Source organism: Protopterus annectens, chromosome 1.part0 (genome assembly GCF_019279795.1).
Source record: "Protopterus annectens isolate FY-2018-M chromosome 1.part0, PAN1.0, whole genome shotgun sequence".
NCBI lineage: Eukaryota > Metazoa > Chordata > Ceratodontiformes > Protopteridae > Protopterus > Protopterus annectens.
The window spans coordinates 759,953,258-759,960,240 of record NC_056725.1 but is presented as its reverse complement, the minus strand read 5'-3'; positions in this window follow the sequence as shown (position 1 = coordinate 759,960,240).

Below are 6,983 nucleotides of genomic sequence, written 5' to 3'. Positions count from 1 at the left end.
CACACACACACACACACACACACACACACACACACACACACACACACACACACACATACACACACACACACACACACACACACACACACACACACACACACACACACACACACACACACACACACACACCTGTCTGAATTACCCTTTAACTTACCTACTGCTATCTTCCAGGCAGATACATACTTATACATGCAGCCCTTCACATGCATGCATAAACCTTCTAAACCGACCTTACCACTAATGTCCCCTCACTGAAATGGATGCAAATGACCTCCTGGCCGTGTTCACTGTGAAGTACAAGGAGCGACTGTGCTAATCTATGCAGTTGAGTGATTCTATGAATTGTTTGGTGTTTAGATACTTTCCTAGAGGCAGTTTTGGGGGAGAGCACATGGCTAATTATCATATGCATCTCCCCCGGACTGCCTCATTAGCATGTAACATGGATGCAGAGACAGCCCAATGTGGGCTGCTTCTCTTCATATAAAAGCACCATGGTAAGGCAGTCTATGAATTCATAGTGGTTACCTTGAGGTGTGTCCACCTCCTCATGGTAACCTTTATGAATTCCCCCCGATTCAATTAAACATTTTTTATAAAACATTGCACACAGTTACGGTAAATTCTGTACAGTATGACATTTACACACCAACATATTCTAGATCTCCTTAATAGTATATTACAATTGTTAAGAAATTTATAAATAAAATTCTCAGTATGAAAAGCATTGGTTATTCTCTAACACAGAAATTACACAGGAGGGTTTACACATATTATAAATGGATCTATATTAGATGAACGAATGTTTAAAATGTCGAGTGCGACATGCTCAACAGCTTTTAAGTGAACATTCACCTAAGCGAAATCTCAGAATGTCGAAACCAAGAGTTGTGAAAATTTATAGTTGGCCAGCCATCAGGAAGCCAATGGCTGACAGCTAAATGTACAGTACACCATTAAACACCCCCCCCCCAAAAATAACAAAACAAAACCAAAACCAAATCAACAAACAAAAATAAAGTGGGGGGCTTCACCCCCCCTACTTAAATATACCAACGCCAAGATTCCACCACGGTGGAGGACTGTGATGACATTACACAGGGTGAGCAACAAGACCGCACCACAGTGGAGGACTTGAAGAATGGCTAGACAGGGTGAACATTCTGACGTCAGCCATTGGCTTCCTGACACCTGGTAAACTATAACTTTTCGAAACTCCTTGTTTCGACATTCTGAAGTTTCACTTAGATGAACGTTCACTTAAAATCTGTCGAGCATGTCGTACTTGACATTTTAAGTGTTCATTTATCTAATAGGGAACCTTATAAATGAGTTAAAATATATTTACACTTATGGTTCAGTTGTCTAAATAACTCAAAATTATCTTTACATGATTTACAAATAAATGTTAATCTACAAACTGCAGAATGCAGATATATGAAACATGAGAATTTTATCCTTAAATTTCAAGATACTCATTCTAACTACTGTAATTGGATGAATTTTCTAGTTTATTTCAGTTTATAGCACTGGTTTCAAATAGATTACTTCAAAGTCTTGTCTTTCTCTATTGTATAACATTATTAGACTTTGCAACAATTATGCCAGAAACAAACTGGGATTTTCATGTTAAAACGTCATGTCCTCATCTAGATACAAGCAAAAATCTATCATTTGATAACTCTAAAGGAAATGGCTTCATCTTTATTTTGGAATTTATATTCTTTGAAATTTATTCCCTTTGTTATTCATGTCCTTTGCAGAATATGCAAGATGTCAGTAAATATTACTTCCATATGTTTTATGACCACATAATTATTTTAAAAAATTGTCAAAATAAACACAATATTTTTTCAGTCTCTGGCCAAGTCAAGTTAAACTGTCTATTTGGCTAGTTTTATTCAATACCATATTATGTGTTAATTCAGATCAAAGATCTTTGTTATTAATTTTAACAGTGTTCAGGAAAATTAAACAAAGCCTTTTTAATGATTTTTTAAAATATATTCTTAGTTATACACTATGAGATGATGTAGAGGAGGGCTTGTGCATGGAAGTACATGGAGTTGATGTGATTTCCTGGTGGAGACCAGTGAAACAGCCACTTATGCTTCTCTGAGAGGGTGGTACTGCTTATAGGAAGTGAGGAATGATCTCTGCAGTCAACCCATTGTATCACCTCTCCTAGTGCTTTTCAAGTGCAAGCAGGGGGGTAGGGGGCTTAGCAAAAAAAAAGTACCCCAAAGATGGATGCCTAAATGATGACTTCTCCCAACTGACTTTCACCTCAGAGAGAGCCAGTATATTCACAAATTGTTGCTCATCCAGACTTCCATGAACTGCCTTCTTATAGCTTCTCCCAATTGTCAGTCTTCTTCTTCTGTGCTTGACAAAACAATCCCCGGGATTCATGAAGCTCGGCGCAAGGATGGTTTTAGCCTTGCGCCGAGCGTCCTCCTTACAGATGGTGCAGCAGCACCATATGAATATTTATGAGGGCACGCTGCCGCACCCTCAACGTGCACAGGAAATGTGTGCGAGTGCAGGGGGTGTGTTTATGTGCTCTATGGAGACTTAAACATGCCCCCACAGTTGCACAACCTACAATGCTTACTATCAGAGCCCGCCTCTAATAGTAATCAATTAATTCAGTGTCCGTGGATACTGAAATGTATGCTAAGCATACAAGAGTGTCCATGAACACTGAAATAAAATCAAAGTATTAAACACAAAAGCAAGTAGTGGAATGTTGAGCCCCGTCCCTAGAACTATCACAATTAGATTCTCTGTGTCCCTATTTTACATTTGTATTGCTTCATTATTGAAAGTGTAAGCGAAGCGCAGCGTATTTGCGCATCGCTGCCCTCTGCTTAGTGTAGCATGCACATCAAAATCATCCAAATAGAAAAATAACATGCAGAATCAACATTAATGTCAATAGTGTAGTAGTTAGAGCATCTGCCTAATGAACAGGCATTCATGGTTCGAGTCCCCTTATAGCACATATCATTTTCCATGTGGAATGCGTATATGAACATATTTATAAATCTTTTTGCTGTATAACCTATATAATAACATGTAAATATGAACTGGAGTACTGCATGAGATGTTTAACTAATGTCATTCAATCAACGTGGTAGTGTCATAATGAATAAGGCACTAGTAAGCAGGTGTAAGCACAAATAAGCAGTAGTAAACATATATAAGTACCAGTAAGCAAATCTAAATGCATTTGTGTGGGTGCAAGCAGTGCCCACACAAATTAAACATAGTAGAAGCTAAATGAATTCAAGAAACTGTGATTGGAAGACAGCACAGCCTACCACCGCGCAAACATGCACACACCCACTCACAACTGCTTAAAAGTGCTTTAATCACTCTGTATCCAATGGCCCTTGTTCTGGCCAGCAACAAAATAAATGGCCTCTGCAAAGGTCAAACCCAGGACCCTGCACACCACCACCAATATGATTTGCCACTAAGCCATGGCAGATATACATAAATATGATGTTATCACAAACATATTGTCCAGCACAGTCATGCAACAGCATAGGAAATGTATATAATTATGCAGATGTATGTGCATGTGTATGTACAGATATATTTTATATATATATATATATATATATATATATATATATATATATAAATAAATATATATATATCTATAAAGAATGAACGTTGTGACAATAAAGCATACAAAAAGAATGATAAGGAAATCAGCAGCAACTCCAGTATTATTTAGTGCTGTCAGCTTATGTCATATCAACCTGGGCAGGAGTGAGCAAATCACTGCTACTCACACCACAGGCAGGATAGTACCAGTGGGAGTAACACTGTCGATCTGCTAAGTCTACTTTACAAACAATCACAGGGCAGTCCCTGGTGGGACTATCCAGGAATTGCTAGGCGGTGTGGACTTCCGACCATTACACAAGCAAGGGCAGGTATGTTCAAGGACCAAATGGTGGGAAAGCCTGATGATACATGGATTGGGACAACATACGTGTAGAGTCCCTAATGCTGGGGAGAGGGCAATGTGTGGAGGTGTGTCATGGCTATGATAGCAACTGGAGAATGGATGGTTTGCATGTATGTCGAACTCGGGTGGGGTGGAGGAACCATGGGTATGAAATTATGGATCCAGGCATGTCAGGGTTGGATGGCCTGGTTCTAATTGGACTGCCTTGTGGAGGTCAGCGAGTTCGTTATAAGTATATATGCATACACACATGCATACATATATATGTAGAAGTACATTCCCTGTAACACATTCATTCCTTTTGCAGACATAAATAACATGAAAGTGCCCCTACAAACCTCGACAGTAGATAGAATAACAGGTTACACATAAGAGGGAAGGGACGAATCTGCAAAAATGCAGAAGTGTGTACTTTGTCCGACGTCAGTGCTCTTCTCAAAAAATAAAATGTGAGGACTTTCTGACTATGAAATAGTGGAATCATTCCTGTGATCTGCCTGCTACGGCAGTGCCAATCACTAAACCGGTCCTATGAACATATTTTGACATCTGTCTGCTGTATAACCTGCATAATAACAATTAAAAGTGAACTGGAGTGAAGTGTCAGTGTCATAATGAATAAGGCACTAGTAAGCAGGTTTAAGCATAAATAAGCAGTAGTAAGCATATATAAGCACCAGTAAACGTGTTTAAGTGCGTTTGCGCAGGGGTATGCATTGCCTACACAGATTAAGCAAAGTAGAAGCTAACTGAGTATAAGAAACTGTAACCTGAGGTTTTATTTATATATATATATATATATATATATATATATATATATATATATATATATATATAGTTGCAGTTATATATATATATATATATATATATATATGTGTGTGTGTGTGTGTGTGTGTGTGTGTGTGTGTGCGTAGATATACACAGATATACAGCTATGATAGGAAGCAGCACACAAGTATGACATATGTTCACAGGCTATGCCAATGGAAGTGAGGGGCCCAAGCAAGAAACATGTAACACGTAGCATGACCTCCACCCCCCCCCAGCTGGACAGAGGAAACATACACATAAACCTACAAACAATGCAAATAGTCCACTGCAACCCAGACCACAGGCAGGATACAACCGGTGGGGGGAGTACAGAGTGCACCTGTGAAATCTAATCGTGGAACACAGACAGGAGTGTCCCTTGCGGGACACCCCAAAAATTGGCATACAATCAGAGAAAGCCAATACGACGACCATTCTGGCTGGGGTGTGTATATAGCCAGAATACAAGGGTGGGAAAGCCTGATGACCCATGGGTCGAGACAATGTACGACATGGGTCCAGTGAAGTGGAGAGTGGGCAACTTGTACTGGTGTGTTCAGATCCAACCTGCACCCAGAGTAAGGATGGGTGCTGTAGAGGAGGTGCGAGTGGGGGAACTATGGGTAGCTAGTTATGGGTCTAGGTGTGCAGGTATTGGCTGATGTGGGTCTATATGGACAGCCCCAGGGATGTGAGCAAAAGTGTTCATTGGGCAGAGGTGTCGCCCAACAAGCAGCCATACCCACTACAAGTTGCACTGCAGCAAAGTCTAATCTACATGGCAAAGAACAGAATAACTAGATGTAGCTGTATATATGTAGAGGAATGTGTGTGTATATCTACCCATAGCTACATGGAGATATACATCTTCCTCTCCGTAGTACAAATGTATACATACAGAGATATAATACATATACATACCCACATATAGATATATACATATGCAGACACCCATACACCCATATGTTGTTAGATATACATAGTCAGCAATATATAAATATATACATGTATGCAAGCATATACAGATATATCTGAATATATAGTAATGTATATATATATATATATATATATATATATATATATATATATATGTGTGTGTGTGCGTGTGTGTGTGTGTGTGTGTGTGTGTGTGTGTGTGTGTGTGTGTGTGTGTGTGTGTGTGTGTGTGTGTGTGTGTGTGTGTGTGTGTGTGTGTGTAAATATACACATGTAAATAGCTAGGATATGATACAGCAGTTATGAATTACATATGTTCACAGGCCATGCAAATGGGGGTGAGGGGTCCAGTCAACAAACGTGTAACACGTAGCATCAACCACCCCCACCTAGAGAGGTGAAACATACAAACACACGATACAAGTAAACACACCACTGCTTCCCAGACCAGAAGCAGGATACTACCAGTGGGAGAGACCTGCCAAGTCTAATCTTGAAACAAAGACATCAATGTCCCTTGTGGGACACCCCAAAAATTAATGGTCATCGGAGTCAGTCCCTGTAATGATTTATCCAACCAGGCTGTATACGTACACAGACTAGTAGGTTGTGCAAGACCCATGGGTCGACACAACATACAACATGGGTCCTGACACGTGGAGTGTGGGCAGTGTGTAGTGGTGTGGTTAGACCCCACCTGCACCCACAGTAAGGATGAGTGCTGTAGAGGCACACCACAGCCAATGTGATTTACCACTAAGCCATGGCAGATATATAGACATCGGATGCTATCACAAACATATCATCCAGAACAGTCATTCAACAGTATAGGAAATGTATTTCATTATGTAGATGTATGTGTGTGTGTTTATGTCCAGATATATATACATACATAGATATAGATATATATAGATATATCAAGAACATACCATGTGACAACGAAGCATTAAAAAAGACTGAAAAGGAAAACACCAGCAACTCCTGTATTATGTAGTGGTGTTGTCCTATGTACTATCAAGACTCCCTCAGACAGACGTGTCATTAATACATGCAAACATTTGTACATTGCCCAAATACATTACTTTGAGCATTTTATTTACATTAACAAAACAGTTCCTGTCCAATCATTATGTGAGAACAGTACTCTTGCAAGGTGCTGTGTGCAACATCATCATGATTAAAAAGTTAAATGGGGTAACCATAGAGGGACCGGTAGTGTCATGTGTATACTGGGGTCATCTGCATCATGTGTACC